The 18,211-nt window shown below is 49.2% G+C and overlaps 1 protein-coding gene and 1 long non-coding RNA gene across 2 annotated transcripts in view; both read left to right on the top strand.

Annotated features, from left to right (window-relative positions):
- The window catches only part of LOC144133469 (inositol-trisphosphate 3-kinase B-like), a 246,175-nt gene that overhangs the window by 53,132 nt on the left and 174,832 nt on the right, over positions 1 to 18,211 (top strand). The window lies entirely within an intron of this gene.
- Positions 13,902 to 14,631, top strand: LOC144133473 (uncharacterized). The gene is made up of 2 exons (XR_013315057.1): positions 13,902 to 14,039; positions 14,563 to 14,631. It is a non-coding gene; the product is annotated as an uncharacterized LOC144133473 (long non-coding RNA).

Below are 18,211 nucleotides of genomic sequence, written 5' to 3'. Positions count from 1 at the left end.
CCAGCTACGAGATGAGTGGGGAATGCGTCATCCTCCACCCTTCCCCCGCGTCCTTGTGGTCCTCGAAGCCCTCTTAGGCCGCATCCTTGATGACTCCTGTCTTCTGGGCCGACGGCAACCATGGCCAGGTCAGTGTTAGTATTTATAACCGCGATATCCGGCCGGCTGACAGTGTGCTGGCTGGCTTGGGAAGGAGCGTGGTTCCGAGAGGGGTTTTGTCACTCGTTCATCATTGGAGGGGGGTGGAGAGGGCAGGATGTGCGCACGAGCTCGCATGCGCCGACGTCCTTCCGGAGCTTTCAACTCGAGCGCGCCGCCATCTTGGATGGGTCATGCGATGAGGGTATACCAGAGAAGAAGGTGAGGAGAATGGCAGGAGTTCTGTGTGGCCCCCTAGAGACGGTCGCAGGCGGAGAGAGGGAGAGTGCCCCGGTGGACTTGCAGGCATTGGCCAAGAGCGACGCGACAGAAGCAGTTGCTGACCCTTGTTTAACGTGCGACCACCCCTGACTCGTCTCCACAAGCGGCGTCCAGAGACGATGACTAAGACGAGAGAGTGGGAGAGAGAAGCCGGATGAGGGCGCTGCCCCCCGCCTGGAGTCCGTTGTGCTTTCGTTTCGGTGAGGTCGTAGCACTGTTCAACGGTACTGGACGACCGTCGACTTGAAGTAAACTTGGCTGCGCGAATTTTAAGTGGCGAATTAGTCGCCCTTCAGAAGTCCGAGGATCCACTTGCTTTAGAGTTGGCCCACGGTCACGGTGCTATTCCTTATGCGAGGACGCCAGGGATGGGGCTGCGCGCATGCGCCGTTGCTACGAGCGGTTTTCGGGTGCTTTGGCGCAACCGGCGACTCATCTCGATATATCTGGCGGCAAATGTGAAACATCACTGCTCCTGGTGGGACAAGTGCAAGCAACGGCGGTCGTGTGAACCTGCCATTCAGGGAACGTATGTGGGCTTCCGACCGGCCTCTTGCGAAGGGTCGAAAGGATCCGATCGTCGGAAGGTCCCGGGGGTCGAAGACCACCCTCCACAGACTTTCAGCTTCAGCGGTGCCGTAAACAGCCGGCTACAAGGCACGAACGCAAACGTTGATGTCTGCCCAGGGTTCCTATGACGAAGGCTGTATCTGTATATCCAAAGCAGCACATGCAATCGTCCAATGTTGGACATGAATGGTATCACTCTGGGCTTTTGTTTGACGGGCCTTTGCCAATGCATTTCCGATACTGGGCCGGTTACCTGCGCTGCTTGGGATGCTCAGGTGTGCTCGAACTGTCTTAGCAAACCCTATTTCATGATACACTGCTCCTCACGTTCGTCGTATAGCATTCATTATGTCGTCACATCGGAAACACCGCGGATGGCTCTGAGCGCAGTTCCCACTGATTTCCATCTGTAGGCATCCTTGAAGCTGCGGGCGGCAGAGCCTATTAGGTGTGCTATCGCCGCCGCATATATATATATATATATATATATATATATATATATATATATATATATATATATATATATATATATATATATATATATATATATATATATATATATATATATATATATTTATGAAGGGAGCCAACAGTCACCGAAACCAAGGTGCATAGGGGAACGTTACTTTTCTTTTTTTTTTAATGTGTTATGCTTATCAGTGGGATAATATTACTTAGATTAATAAATCGCTTAAAGAAAATTACTTATAAAGCAGCAGAGAAAACAACCATGCCGCCGGTGGGATCCGAACCCACGACCTCCGAATATCGCGTCCGGTGCTCTTACCAACTGAGCTACGGCGACGGCTGTCCAATCTGCTGCTCTCGTGGGTATTTAAGTTTTCACTGGGTGTAAGCGAGCCTTGAGAGTGTTCACCAGCGCCACCCCCAGTGAAAACTTAAATACCCACGAGAGCAGCAGATTGGACAGCCGTCGCCGTAGCTCAGTTGGTAAGAGCACCGGACGCGATATTCGGAGGTCGTGGGTTCGGATCCCACCGGCGGCATGGTTGTTTTCTCTGCTGCTTTATAAGTAATTTTCTTTAAGCGATTTATTAATCTAAGTAATATTATCCCACTGATAAGCATAACACATTAAAAAAAAAAAAGAAAAGTAACGTTCCCCTATGCACCTTGGTTTCGGTGACTGTTGGCTCCCTTCATAAAATTTGTCAAACGGGCCCCTCATTTCCTTTAACTTGTCTGCTTATATATATATATATATATATATATATATATATATATATATATATATATATATATATATATATATATATATATATATATATATATATATATATATATATATATATATATACACACGCCACGCGCCTAGGTCGAGTCTCGTGCGCGAGCTATCTATAGCGATCCGGTGCTTCAAACTGCGATCGCGCGTTCGCTCCCTGCATAGGGCAAGGTTGTTGGCTCATTCCGCGAACCGCCTGGATAACAGCGTCCGCCTGACCCCGTTTGGCGAGGCGCTCGTGCTGCACGCCTCGCTGCTGGCGTGGTACCCCCCCGTTTGCTTTTGACGTCAAAGGTTCCCCTCCTTGCTTCTGCGAGATACGTGCTGCCTATTTTGCTGGCCACGACGGCAATGGACTTCCGTTCGCGCGCCGCCGACCGCGCGTGCACGTATCATGGAGAGATGACAGTGGCGTGCGCGGAGTAGGAACCAGGAGGGAAAAACAGGGGACGCTCTTGAAATTATTATTCGTTACCATTACTTAATACACACAGCGCTCAGTCCGGTATTAGCGCAGAAGCGGATGGAGATCGTCTATATGCTAATACGTACAGTCGGGGACAAAAGTCTGTGGACCACGCGTTCCTCAACCGAAAGCTCCATTATTATCCGGCGGCTGGAGTTCACGCTTGTGAAGATGAAAGAACAAAATTTCGAGTTTCGCCTCCACAAGTGTGGTCTCCAGCTGCCGGCTAATAGCAGGACTATCGGCTTCGTTCGAGGAACGCGTGGTCCACAGAATTTTGTCCCCGACTGTACGACCGCGATCAAAAATCTCCGCGAGACATAAGCGGCATCAGAAGTGTATAGCGCAGTTCAAGTAATAGGGGATGGCTTGAGACCCCACTCGTGGAGGTGAAAGTCAGACTCAGGCACTGATTTCTAGAAGTGAAATGGGTGGTCATGTAGGTGAACAAGCCACAGGTACGTTGCCAGTAAGTAACTGAAATATTAAATGCTCGCGGCGCGTAGATAGTGGTCTTGAGAGAATCATTTTGTGGGGTTCTGTAGCCAAACCCAGTAGGACGTTGAATCAGTTTTTCCTTGAACCTGCAGACCTAACTTTATTCGTGGAATCGTCATTAGGCAGTCCAGCTTGATTTTGTTGCATATCTCTTTTTTTTGTCAGGTTCACAGAAGAGAACACGCGCTCAGCATCAGCGTCAGAAACGAACTAACAAACTGTTCAGTGCGCCTTTCTCCGAGTGTGGAAAAGGGCATTCGTCGCAAGTGCCTTTACCTTTATACGATCTCCATGGGCGCCATAAATTCAAACATGGTTCGTGATCAAGTTCACGCTTTTTGTTTGCAGTTCCATTATTTCTGACTCTAGCTCGATAGAGGGACATCCCCCCCCCCCCCCCCAAAGAAAAGAACGCAATGACATCTTCAGTATTGTTTTACGGCTCTTCGCGCCTTCTATGTCATCAGAGTTGATGTCATGAAGCCCAATAAGTTCAGACGATTCACTTGGAAGCCGCTGTAGAAGTTTTACCGCCATTTGCCTCAAGAATTGAAAGCAGCGCTCTCTCACGGTTTCTTGGTCTATTGAAACGGTCTAGCGAAATCTTCTCTCTGAAAATGTCACCTTCTTTAGATATGTAGGCTGCCTATAGCTACGCTAGCCGCGGGTGTACGGGTGTCTCGATACACACCACCCCCACCGGGGTGGATGGTGCGATTAAAAAAAAAAAGCCTCGTAAATGCGCCAAAATAGAAGTGCAGAGTATCCGGAAAATAGGCAGGGAGCCAACCTGGAATTTTCGTCGCCAGACGGGGTCGTAAAGTAGCCAATTTGGCGCAAAGCGGCCTCCAGCGGCGACCCTGAGGGCTCCAGTTTTCGCTATGCTGCATGCGATTAGAATACGTTTTCGGGCGAAACAAACGTACGGAAAGGCGTCGCAGAAAGAATAAGATAAAATATCCGTGCTTTGATTGCAGTCGCTCGTTTTATCACCTTCGCGTCTGTGCAGAACCAACGCTGCAGGCTACACCGAAAAGTGCGGGGAGAGTCGGCGCTGAAGCTGCGGTGCAGTTAAGTGCGCACCACGTTCCATGTGGCGCGCAGCGGGTCGAGCCACGCCTCGCAACCTTCCGTTCATGTCGGTCAGATCATTCACAGAGCGGGGCTTCCCCCCTCCCCCACTTTCCCCTTAAGCGCTGACAACACTTCTAGCAGGCGCGTGCAGGAGTGTGTGGTTAGCGCGTTCTGCGAAAACCGTCGTCTCGGCGAAGGAAGGTGCAGTTTATGACAGCTATATAGCTCTGCTTAGGGGGCGGGACGAATACTTGACCTTCGTAGTCTGCTGGCTGTCTCGCAATTTCACCCCCACCCCCCTTCCTGTTGTGAATAGTGTTTCGTCTGACCTGCGCATTGATTGTCTTCTTGCCTAGAGTGAGACAAAATATGAAGGGAGAGTAAGTGGGCAGCGTGCTGTTGTGATATAAGAGAGTTGTAGCATAGCGTGATCCGCTTCGCGGGCACCACTGCGTACGCGCTGATTGGTCCCGACGCGGCAGGCGCGCACGCAGCTGACGAGAACGTGGCGCCATCTGGCGCCCTCAGGGCGTTCTGCGCACGCGCAGTGGTGGCTCGGGGAAGCGGCTCATGGTAGCGGATCGCGCTATGCTATGACTCTCTGTAGTGTTCGGAGCGCCGTGGCACAAGCACGACAAACAGGACACGAAGAGTACCGCATACAAACACTAGAGTAACGCATATAAGAACTAGAATAGCACATTCGAGCACTAGAGTACCACATACAAACCACTATAGGAACACATACAGGCACTGGAGTACCACTTGCAAGCACTTGAGTAACGCATAGATCCAGCCTCACTTAAACAAAAAATTTTTTCGTTGCTGTTGTACCGAGAACAGAAGCACGCGTCGGCATGTGACATACGGTTTATAGGAACAGTACGGACTGACAGCTATAGGGAAGTTCTTTGGGATAACCATCTATCTACGGTTTACGGGGGTTTAACGTCCCAAAGCGACTGAGGCTATGAGGGACGCCGTAGTGAAGGGCTCCGGAAACTTCGACCACCTGGGGATTTTTAACGTGCACTGACATCGCACAGTGCACGGATCTCTAGAATTTCGCCTCCATCGAAATTCGACCGCCGCGGCCGGTATCGAACCCGCGTCTTTCGGGCCGGGAGCCGAGCGCCATGACCACTGAGCCACAACGGCAGTATGCCGTCTATCTACTCGTGACGTAAAGAAAAAAAAACAACAACAACACTGATTCCTGCGGCGAAAAGCGTACGTTGAAGAAATCCGCCTGAAGCGAAAAACGGCATCTAAAAAGTATCTCCAGTAAGTTCCTCAGATGGAAGGAAACCAATAAAAACGAAGAACCGTGAGGAATGAGACGGGAGAGTGAGGCGGAAGCGTTCAACCACACCTGATTCTGATCGTGCTCTTGCTATCTCCTCGTCTCAATTGGTAGTTATCTATCGCTTGTATCTCCCGTTCCTCTCTTCCTGGTCCCGCACAGAGATCCCCATCGCTGATGACGGCCCCCTTAACCCTATAGTTGTCTACTTTTTCCTCACATCATCCACGGTTAGAAGTTGGCTGCGCTTCTTTTCGATGGGACAGTGTATGTTCTTACTTTGCTAAATACAGATTACGATCGATCGTTGTAACAGCAGCAGCTCAGAAATAGAAGGCCGGGACGCAAGAACCCTGCATATATTTACACGGCCGTCGTTTCATACAGACACACATCTAGATGTCGTTTTGAAAAAGAAACGTGTTTAAAACGGTAGTAATCCCACGCGCTTGTAATACCACCCATTTTCTTTAACGGGTAGTCCGCAGAACCATGAGTCACTCGGCGTTCGCGCACTACTGCGGTCAGGCTTCGCAGCAGTCCGCGGCGCTCTTCGAACCCGCTATAGGCGCGACTGGACGCTACACATCAGGCGGTGCGAGACTTCAGTTGAACGCAGTGAAATTGCAGTTGAAAACTAAATATTTCGACAGATTTTCCTGTCTGGTTGGGTTTGAAGACTTATAATAAACTGCACATCTCCAACGAAGAAACTTTAATTTCGAACCCGACGTTTCGAAGCCGACTCGGCTCCTTCATCACGGGTGCTGCTTTCGTCGAAATTGATTCTGTGGTCTGAGTCTTCCTGTAGGTGGTCTGAGTCTTCGGAATGCTCGGCTACAGGATTGCGCTCTCTTGCGCAGGCACTTCGCTCTGCAACTCAACGAAAAGAAGTCGCCATTTTCCTCCTCGCCACAGTGCGACAACGTGACACAGCCTTAAACCCGCCCCACGCCTTTCGCATCAGAGCTTTCGTTCCTTTGACCCCCTCCTCCCCTGTAGCAATGCCATGCTAGAGTACTGCAGAAATGCATTTAATGATCAAAAGATGCTGCCTGCTTCAGCGGCCATTGTTGGTAGTGTCGACTGCATCTTTTCACTCCACGCAACCAAGTATGCAGTGTACGCTGATAAAGTCACATTACACACAGTTCCAATCTGCGGGCTCTGTATTGTTGGTCGGCTATCCTTTACCAAATTTTTCTTCGGATTTCCCACGGGGCTGTCAAATTCCCGCGAGAGCGAACAAGGATATCGCTGCAACATGCCCTCCGCAACGTGTATCTTTTGTATTTCTTTCCCGAAGCGTAGAAGCCTCGCGAAACGTGCAAGTTCGGTTCGCACATCGCTCCCCTAGAAACGCCACGTACGTGTCACGGGCTGACGAGCGCCGCCACCGTGGCTGACCTCCCGCATGCCGCTCGGCGATCTCCAGACATCACGTCCCCTTCCGAAACACCGGGAGGATGCTTTGCCTCCGGTCAAGGTCGGGAACCGGACACGCCGACAGGGAGCACCACGCGCGCTGTGACCGAAAAGACTGCATGCGTGCGGCCAGCACGTCTTCATCGGCGTCCGCCGGTGAGGAGGGTCCCCGTGAGTACTGGGCCGGTCAACGTGACACCTGACACGCTTTTGACCGCCGGCCGACCGCTGACCCCTCTCTCCCTCGGCGAGAGTACGTTCGACCGCGCCGGTGCGCCCTCCTCTCGGCGACACGTGCGCCCTCTGGAGCCGCCTCGTCCGGGTCAAAGGGAAGCAGCCACGCCCACCGCTAGCGCCACGCAACGGAGGGCCGTGACGTCATTGAAGAGCAGCCGCGACATCGCGGTAGGGCTCCTCCGAGAAAAGACGAGGCGTTAGCGCCTCCCCCCTCCATTTCTTCCCTTCCCGCATGAGCTACCCACACGGAGGCGGCCATTTTTTTCCGCATATCGATGTTTTGTATCTTTCGGCCCGAAGAGGACCAAGAGCGCGGAGGTCGGCGTCTGTCCTCGCCTGCGTGCCTCTTCTGGTAAGTGATAAGCGGAAAGTGGCAAGAGACGATTTGTCTGCTCCGTCCTGGACGGATCACGGCCTGCCTTCTTGAACTTTGTTCTTTCGTTTCTTCCTTCGTTTTTGTTATGTTTTTTTTGGACGAAACTGGGAAGAGGAGACGTCGAACTCTGTAGTAGTCCATCGAACGCCGAACTTGGAACATTCGGCACACTTGGCGACGCGGCTACGGTCACGACTACATTCGCGCGTCCTTGTGCCTGCACTGGCATGTCACTCACGGCGCGACTTGTGGTGCTTGTGCCGTTAAGCTCGGGATGCCTGGGAGAGTGCGGCCCGTATTCGCGAACTTCTCGGCTTCGCGAAACTTTCGCTTTTGCAGAGGGTGAGGGCGTCGAGAGCCCTCTGGGGGCGACGACGCCTGCTTGCCCCGAAAGTCCTACGTGCCTAGTTCGTACGTTGACGCGTCCTTCCCTGCCGGATGACCTCTGGTCTTTCTCCGTGGTGGTGCGTATCCTGACACTGCGGGGCCGGCGGCTTTGGTGCGGATATGTCGGACGTCGCTTAGACGATATGTTCGAGCAAACTTATTCCCAGTTCTAATTCACGACACGGACGACGACAGAACTAGCCTGGACACCCAGGATGGTGTCCATCGTGGCCTCGTGTCTCACCTTCTTGTGTCCCGTCAACAATGGAGTTAGAAAAGGTGTCTCCCTTCGGCGGTAACCAACTGGTACAGCTTTCTTCGTTGTACGTCGCTGGGGTGCTGATTTTGCGGAGCTGCAGGATTAATTAGAGGGATACGGGAGATACCTTTCCTGCATTGGGCGTAGTCAGCCTGATGATGATGACGAAACACCGAACACGGACAGCTGAATAAGAAAGAGCAGGTATACTGTTACGAGAGCGTTTCTGTTTCTACACAGGAACACGTAGACGGAACACGTCACAGGAGCGCGTCACTCGAGGCTGGAAATGCCGAGCGACTGTTCGGACAACATTCAAAATCGTATTAAATTATGATCCACTCAACGCCTGCGAGTTTCGAAGCTTTCACTGCCTCCTTTATTCCTTCCCTTACGGCGCGGTTCAGGTGTCCAAAGATATATGAGACAGATACTGCGCCATTTCCTTTCCCCAAAAAACCAATTATTATTATTATTTAAGAAGGCAACTCCATATGCTCATGAAACAAATCGTATCGTTTGTTTGCGTTCGAAATTTTTATGTCTGGACCCATTTAACGGTAGTTTTTTTGTTTCTTTTTTTACTGCATGCAGTCATAGCGACAGCTGCGTCGCAGTTCGTATACCCACGCTCTCTTATGAGGTCGACCTCCTTGAAGCCCGCCTGAATCAGGCGGATCCACGGTGCGAAGATGGAATTCTTGACGCCGCGAAATCGTCAAGGCGCGGTTTGGAAGCCTCGGTCCTCTAGCCAACGTTTCCGCAAGAGGGCTCGCTTTTTGGGCGAATACAAGCCCCAGGCGGCGACAAGTCTTCTCGTCGAAATGTTGGCCAACGTACCGACGTATCGCCGCGACGGCGTCTCGTAGATTCCACTCCGCTGCATGCAACATGCGATTCTCGTTTGCTAACGGACGGCGCAAATGGGACGCGGTTCCACCTCGACGATGCACCTATTACTGTCCATTTTTTTTTTTCGGCGTTCAAACCGCGAATAAGCGCCAGGGACAAAATGCAGTGTTGGCCCTCAGGGCCGTAGCCAGGGGGTGTGTTCCGCTGTCAGAACACCCCCGAAATTTTCTGGCACCCGTATTAATTGTAAGCACAGTTCTTCAAATTAAACGTAGCTTTTCACGTTACCCTACATTTTCTTCCTGTGCAACGCCCTTAAATTATAAACTGTCGCGAAAATAAACTTGTGCTTTTTTTTAAAGCGCCTCTGCGGCCTGGCCCAGGTTCACATGCATGCTGTACAAGTTCTTACAAATGCCATTCGTTCGCAGTTGCTGACTTTATTGTAGAACAGAAGCTTTCGTGTTGCTATATATTATGTGAAAATATTGCGAATAGTCGCGATTTTTCTTACGACTGTTTTTTGTGGGAACATGAATTTTCTTTACTAATCAAGTCCTCGGTGTCTTGTGTGCGCTCGTATCTGTATGTAGATATCATAGGGAATTAGCGAAACAACTAACCCTTCGGCTTTATTAAAGCGGAAAAATGACAAATATATTGTTTGGGCGCAGGCTTTTTCCTTTTTTTTTTAAACCGGCGGCATATAACACCCCCTGAAAAATATTTCTGGCTACGCCACTGTCGGCCCTTCATAGGCTAGGCCAGCGAGGCTGAAGAAAAACGCTCCGCCACGGTGAGGACAAACTCAGACCGAAACTGAGACGCTATTTCACTGATGGTCAAATGTTTAGGAGAATCCTCCAGGGAAGATTTGTAATAAGGGAGTAATTACTCATTGGTATCCACCCAAGCGCAGCCATACGGCTACAAAGGAAAGTTGAATTAAATTGAAAATGTATTTCTCCACACACATTACAGTGGAAAAAGGGGACACTGGGCAAAAAGCTGCATAATGCTGCTTGAAGTAGCACCCAGTGCCCCATGAATACAACGACAGCAGTGTGTTTCGCGAACATCAGGCTGAAGTTGAGCTGAACATCCCCATCAAAACAAACAAAGAAAAAAGGACAACAATAGTGTAAACCTGACTGCGTACACAACAGAGATGCACATAAACAATAGGAACAATAGACAATATAATACACCAAACCTATTTACATTGATGCCACAATAGATTCGAAAATGCACATGACAGATAATAACTGTTTCTTTGAGATGTCTTCTACACAACTACATGTCTTCTACACAAGTTACACAACTTTTCCGGAAACTTCGCAGTTAATGAAAGAATTCGTCCTGGACCCGGGGTTCGAGCCCGGGACCACGGCTTCACCGGAGCAGTCGCTCTACCAGCCGAGCTAACCGGAATGCCAAGCTCCCGCGGTTAGCTCAGTCCCAGTTAGCTCATTCGGTAGAGCGACTGCTCCGGTGAAGCGGTGGTCTCGGGTTCGAACCCCGGGTCCAGGACGAATTCTTTCATTAACTGGGAAGTTCCTGAGACAGCTGTTTAGCTTTCCTTTGTAGCCGCGTATGGATGCGCTTGGGTGGATACCAATGAGTAATTACTCCCTTATTGCGCCTAGTGTGCGTCACCCACGGAGCGCCGTAGGAAACTCCAGGTGCGTTTTAGGCGATTCATCGCGTTCGGGCATGGCACCTCTTTTCCCCGGATCCTTGCTTTGGAAGAGGCCGCGCGGCGCGTAGATGTATATCGCAACGGAAACCAGGCCGGAATGGGGCGCTGGAAGATACGCGGTGTCTGTGCGCGCTGTTACACGCGGGAACGCACTCTCCGATGAGGGGGAATTCGCTGCTGCATCTTCCGATTTCTCCGCAACTGCATGCTACTCGTGGAAAAATCCCTCCGATGTTGGCTGCGCAGCGCGGAGTGTTTTTTACGGACTGAGTATATGAAATCCGGCTCGTTGCAGGCTTGCGCTGGCTTCTGCAATGGGACGCTCGGTCCACCACTCGAAAGGCCGACTTGAAATTCTGGTAGATCCTTGTTCTCGAAGCAGTGTTTTGCCATTTCGGTGCACGCAACATTGGCGAATCGCGAGAAGCTCAACTCTCGTACGAACAGCTGTGAGTTCGGCCGCGCGTAGAACGAACCGCAGGCGTCGCGTATCGGACAGCGGGAACGCTGTTCTGGTTCATTAGGATCACTAGCATGTGCTGTCCCGGTTTGTATCGGCTTTTTTCGCACACAGGCCTACACATTTATTTTTTATTTATTTTCCTAACGGTTTGGTTTATGATTTATGGGGGTTTAACGTCTCAAAGCGACTCTGGCTACGAAAGACGCCGTAGTGGAGGGCTCCAGAAATTTCGACCACCTGGGACTCTTTAAGGGCACAGGGTAAGCCCTATACTTCCCATGCATTTTAGGCCATGTTGAGGTACATGTTTCTCACTAACTAATAACAGTAGCCTAATTGTTTGCCAAATTTTGAGCTCTTTTTACTGAACTAGAATATTTGAAATGTGTTGAAAATTCGGTTTTTAATAAAATTTTTTCCGGTAGTACACAAATCTGGCCTTTCTTTGCGCATTTCAAAATTCATAACAGAATAACTGCTCCGTGAAATTGCTTAATTCTAGTTCAGTAGTTGGCAACACTTATGTAGATGATTGCAAAAAAAAATCAGCCGTCTGTTTTGAAAGGCATTGGAAATAATGGTACCTTTGTAAGAAAAAACACTGTTTTGAGATAATAGAGTGTAAAGAGAAAAAAGATGTGAAAAACCATTTTTTATTCGCAGAAACGCCTCCATAGTAATTGGTTTAATAGCCCCCTGCTTCGTAGTCACTGTCGCCGTCATTTTTTCGCTTTTCGGCTTGTCGTTTTGACTGTCGGGCCTCTTTTGTAAGCTGTCGTGTTGCTCGGTCCGCAAAGTACATGCGCTTATGGTCAGCTTCTCTCAGCCACTTGATGGTGTTGCTCCCTGGGTTCAATCCACACGCCTTCAAAACGTTGGCCCGTGCGATGCTACCATCATTAAATGAAAGAACAGCATCCAGTGTTGCCATCCGTAGGGTCCGAAGCCTAACAAACACATTCTTTGGCGCGCGTTCCCAAACAACATGGTTGAACGACTCATTTGCATTTTGAGTTCGCCCATGCAGGCACTTCTCTAGGAGCTCAGCCTTCGATAGCTCCCTGTAAATGGGTTTGATAGCCTCCAAGACAGATGCAGGCAAACTCTCCTTGTGGAAAAATGGCTTGCCCTCTGACTGACTTCTGTTGAAGGCACACCACGTATCAGGTCCCTTTGGGCAAAGTCCATGGCATGGGTCATCGTCTGTGGCCGATAAGGGGAAGAAGGTTGCCCAAACGGCCTTTCGCATTTCATCCAGGTTTCCTACATTTCTTCTGATGGCCAAACCATAGTACGTCTGGAGCTTGTCTATTACTGCATCAGTCAGTCGGCCTCGGCCCGAGAGGCTCTTTCCATCAGAGAGTTTTCCTGCTTTGTTTCCTTTTTTTAGCCTTCGTAACCTTGTGCCCATCCTTTTTTGCACGTGCCCTATGCACTCAACCTTGGATATTTCAACGGAATCACCTTATGGCATTTGTGCCTTCACAGCCATAAAAGCCTTGCTGTCACCATCCCCAAGGTATTTGACGTATCGAACGCCGTGAAGCTCCTCACTCCTGCCGAAAATTTTCAGTGCTCCTGCGACTTCCATTCCACCGCTAATGCCTTGGTAGTTGCTTTGGCACACCTCTCTATGAAGGGGGTCACTGTTTGTACCCTTGATGCTGCACTTTGGACAACGTTTAGACAAAACCTCCACATCCAGCACTTTCCCAGAGTCTACACTGGTCGCAGAGACTATGCCGTTATTGAAAGTATGGCCTCGCTTCTGCCAGCTTCCATCAAGAGCAACTGCGATGTCTTTATCCCCCTCATTCAGCTGCACAGCTTCGTCAGCTGCCCTTTTCATCGACTCCTGAGCAGCAGCTTCGATGTGACCTAGAAGCTCTTGATTGTATTTCGCAAACTTTGTCGGCGGCTTAGGAAGGTTTAGCATAGCACAGAGTGTATTTCCTGCAGCCATTCCCTTACCAATGGACCTCAAGGCATACACTAACCTGAGGTTGGCTTCATAGAGGCCAGAAGTAGTTTTCTTCGACGTCTCAAATCGTTGTGCGGCACTACACACTTCACAGTTCAAACTGTAAACGCTTGCAACACCTACCCGTTTTGTCACAATTTCGATGAGCTCAACACTTCCACCGCACTCTCTGCACACACAAATCTGTGTAATTGCGACACAAATGCCGTCCATGTCCATTAAGGCATATTGGCTGCTGCTCTGTAGCACATCCTCTTCCTGGAAGCACAGAGAAAATCTTGAAAGCTTCGATGTCGAGGAGCTGGCGCGTTCGGCGTTCGGGATCTCATTCGGTCGTGGACATCCTTTTGCTTTTTCACGATGAGCGTAGCGGTTGCCGTGAAATTCACGCCTGACGAAGACCTTCTTTGCCCTGGGCATCTCAACTTATCAGCAGCAACCAACACCGGCACAATTTACAATACTGATCGAAAGGGATAGCACTCGGACGCAGCTGCATGAAGGTTGCAGAAACGTGGAAAAAACGTGCAAAGCGTCTCAGGATTGTCTTGGCTGCGTTCCAATACTCCCAAGTAGACGGCTACTTAGACGTCTAGCCGGACAGCCGCCATCTTGGGACGCGTTCCATTTCTCGGCGAAGCAGTCTCATAAGACTGCTTCGCCGAAGTCCACATCGATGCAGGCTAACTTGCTGTCTAAAGATGGCGGAGCTGATATACGCGGATGAGCGAGTCGTGCTCTTGCGGGCGTCGGACTGTACACGGAGTATAGGAAAGGAAAAATGTGAGTCATTCCATAATGTTATTTGGTACGCAAACTAGTGGCTAATTAATCTTCGTGGACGTGCGATTCCTAGCAGTGAATCACGCAGGAGAAAATCGTGCAGTTGAGAGCTTTGCTACAGCAGCGGACGCTGTAGGTCTGTTTACGTGATCCGGACGATGCCGGATCTTGATTTTAGAGAATACTCGTCGCTGTCGTTGGTTTCCTCGACGGGCGTTAAGACGGCTGGCGTGACGGTTAACAAATGTGTTCTTCTGTTGCTGTATTAGTTGCATCAACTCTTTCGCGTGCATTCTTTTTTATCTCTACACTCTCAGAACAAATACACCGGCATGTTGCGAATTGATTTTAGTCGTTGCAGGATTAAAGATCGCTGCTGTATTTAGGTCTCTCGCTGTCTCCGAGTGCCACGTAGGGCAGACAGCGGGTTTAATGTCACGTATGTGTTTTCCTGTGGCAGTGTATATTAGCCGTATCGTATTTCGCGCATATTAATTAGTCTTTCGTATTCTTATGTTTACAGGACCGTCTGGACGAGCACGTTCGAGGAGCATGTACAGTTGAGCATCAATAATAAAAGAATAATCGCATATCTCTTTAGCGTCGTCTTCGGAGAGCGGTCCCGTCTGCTACAAGTAGACTGACCGATAGGCACATCCACCAGTCCGGTTTACGCGCAAATTCATTCCAGAAGAAATGTGTAAACTTGTTGAAAACACGTTTTTAATTATCTTTATTGCTCAGTTTGTGAAAAATAGTACAACTGTTCATAAGCTTTAGTTACATTATTATGCCGCGAGGCGGCGTGAGCACTAGACAAGTTCCAATACATGGACATATAGACTGCTTCCTAGACGTCACACTAGACGTCTTGTTAGACGTCTAGAGTATTGGAACGCAGCCTTGGCTAAAAAAGAGGAGCTGTACAATAGTTGCCAGACAATTTTTTATATGTAGCTGATTTTAGACAAGTTTTGAAATCAGGTGGTGGACTTTTTGGTTGAAAAAATTGACGTTAATCCTGAAAGGGGGCGTGGCCGCTCACTACTTGGTTTCGGAAAAAGCGTTTTTCAGCCGTAAATATGGCTTTCTGAGGAAAGTGCGATCATGGAACATGTGTAGAAAGAATTGAACTTCTAAAATTCCAAAAGAAAAAAAACGACGATTTTTTTCTAATTTTACCTTACCCTGTGCCCTTAACGTGCACTGACATCGTACAGTAGTACACGGACCTCTAGAATTTCGCCTGCATCGAAATTCGACGGCAGCGGCCGGGATCGAACCCGCGTCTTCCGGGTCAGCAGCCGAGTGCCATAACCACTAACGCCTAAGCTCTCAAAACTGAGCGCCGCACGGGGCTTGGGCGTTTTGGATCGCCAATTTGTCCAGCCCTTAAAGTTTCTTTCCTTGTTCCACTGTGGCCTGACTCTTATTGACTGACTCTGAGGACAAATCCATCAGTCAGTCAGTCAAGAAATCAGTTATCTGATCAATCAATCGATCAATCAATGAATTGATTTATGTATGTATGTAATGATTGATTGATTGATTGATTGATTGATTGATTGATTGATTGATTGATTGATTGATTGATTGACTGGCTGGCTTTAAAAGCAACACTGGAGGCAATAAACAGAGGGCTCCGGATTAACTTCGGTCACCCCGGGTTTTCTTCAACGCGCACAGGACTGCTTTCGTGCCTCGCCTCCATCGAAACGGATTCATCCCCTTGACCATGGGCTCAGGAGCCGAAGAGCGCATAGCCACTGAGATACCGCGGCTGGCCTCACCGCCTTTCATTCCCGTTGCATATGTGTGTGCAACTTCTGTGCTTGATCTGCATCATAGGGCTAGGCAAGGCCTGATCATTATACTTGCATCACAATAACGGGCCTGAGAATAACATGCTCTGCGCTATAACGCGGGCCGGAAATGCGGTAAGGGGATTTCCGGCCGCGGGTGCTGTGGGGATTTCCGGATGTTACGCAAAGGAAGCGCGACACACGTTTCCAGGTCGCGTTCATGCCATATACCAAATCCCGGAAGGCGTCGGCGAGTCTCCCTAGCCGGATTTCTCATTTTTTGTTGTTTCTACTGCATCTTCGAAGAAGACGACTGGTAGCCGGGAGACGCCCGCGTCTGGCTCTTTTTTTTTTTCTAGTGTGTGGTGGGTGGTTTTCCCAGCAATTGATAGTGCGACTAGTTATGGGAGCTGCTGTCAGCGTTGTGCCCGAATTGCACCACGGTGTGCGACTGCGTTCGCCTGTCTATGCGCAAGAGACCAGTTGCGATTATACAGTGCAGTAGGCTTCTGTGTATTGGTTTTCGTTACTTATTTCGAGACAATGCGCGCCATGATTTTGGCCCGAGCAGGGGAGGCAGTGCGTAACACGTACAAAAGTACAAACAACAAAAAGAGGACACAAAATAATTACAGCACCGTTCGGGAAAACCATAGCAGTATGACAGGGTAACCGATCTACTAAATTATTGACAGTTGAAAGGCAAAAATGCAACTCCTGGGTGATAAGAATGGGATTTCATAATATTATTCCCCATGCCAAGGCGAAACCGCATGATTAATGGCAGCAAAAGACGTAATATTGCTAAAATCGGGTATCAGCGAAAGGAACGGTGAAGGGAATATAATAAAGGTCGTTTTGCTGCCAATCAGCCTATTTGCCTTCGATCGAATGACTCACGTTCGTGTAGCTCACAGGCAGCGAGGTTGCCCTATACGGCGTGTCTCCATGCCGCAGTCTTAGTTTGCCTGCATAGATGGCGCTGCATTCGGCCTATAGCTGCACAAAGAATAAAACAACACCAATATGCTTGCCATTCTTGGAGTGCGTCGCTTGTAGCCACACTCCTTTCTCTCCTCCTTCTTTCTCTCTCTCGGGCCGCTTTCATTACACCGCGAAGCGTGAACCAAGTAGCCCAAGCAAGAGTTTTACTTGAAAACATTTCTTCTACATTGGGCCCTTTCATTCATCGAAGTTTCCCCACCGATCCTGCCATTTAGTGTGCTAACCTAATAAATCAATCAATAAATCGAATGAAGTCAAATTTATTTTCCAGCAACTGGGTGGTCATCTGGCTAAAAGCTGTAAAAAGAGCTTGACAAAGGCCCAGGAAACCAAAACATGGCATGACAGCAGCAAACAAACAAATGAACAATTCATGCACAATACAAAAGTAAACATCAAAAACAGCTTATAAACGCATTCATCAGTATAACACAACGCAAAGAATCTAACGAAGGGTTTGCCGATAATAAACGCAGTAGATACAGTTCAGCAATATGAAACAGTTCGTAAAGATTTGGATAACAACCGAAGTAATTACATACGGAGAGATACAGATTTAAATTTGCACAAAGTAAACGCCGTCTCAACCTGCCAGTCTCGAATGGTGTCGTATTGCTTGAGAAGAAAACTTGCGCCATTGGAAGTACAGTCTGTCTTCGGCGTTTTGGAAGCTTCTTCAGGACACATCAGGCTCCGTATGCAAAACACTCAGATCCGAGTGGCGCTGGGCCCGTCCTGTGCGTTCTACTTTCGTCCTTGTTCGAACGTCGCGCCGTTTTCATTACATCTTCAAGCCATTTTGGAAAAGGCGGTTTAGGGCACCCAACAGTACGTTAAGGCTCGATATTGAAAAGCGTTTGGCGCACGCGAATCTTAAAGCACGCCGTCCCATATGCCCGTATGCCTATTTTATACTGGGCCCGCCGCGGTGGCTCAGTGGTTAGGGCGCTCGACTACTGATCCGGAGTTCCCGGGTTCGAACCCGACCGCGGCGGCTGCGTTTTTATGGAGGAAAAACGCTAAGGCGCCCGTGTGCTGTGCGATGTCAGTGCACGTTAAAGATCCCCAGGTGGTCTAAATTATGCCGGAGCCCTCCACTACGGCACCTCTTCTTCCTTTCTTCTTTCACTCCCTCCTCTATCCCTTCCCTTACGGCGCGGTTCGGGTGTCCAACGATGTATGAGGCAGATACTGCGCCATTTCCTTTCCCCCCCAAAACCAATTATTATTATTATTATTATTATTATTATTATTATTATTATTATTATTATTATTATTATTATTATATACTGGCACTACATTCTGCAGCGTCAGAACGTTGCCTGCGCACTCATCGCAGCTTCGGTACTGCTGCGGGGAACTACT

The sequence above is a fragment of the Amblyomma americanum genome, chromosome 5, assembly GCF_052857255.1.
Source record: "Amblyomma americanum isolate KBUSLIRL-KWMA chromosome 5, ASM5285725v1, whole genome shotgun sequence".
NCBI classification, from domain to species: Eukaryota; Metazoa; Arthropoda; class Arachnida; order Ixodida; family Ixodidae; genus Amblyomma; species Amblyomma americanum.
Note: the sequence above shows the minus strand (reverse complement) of the source record. Positions and strands in the feature narration are given on the sequence as shown.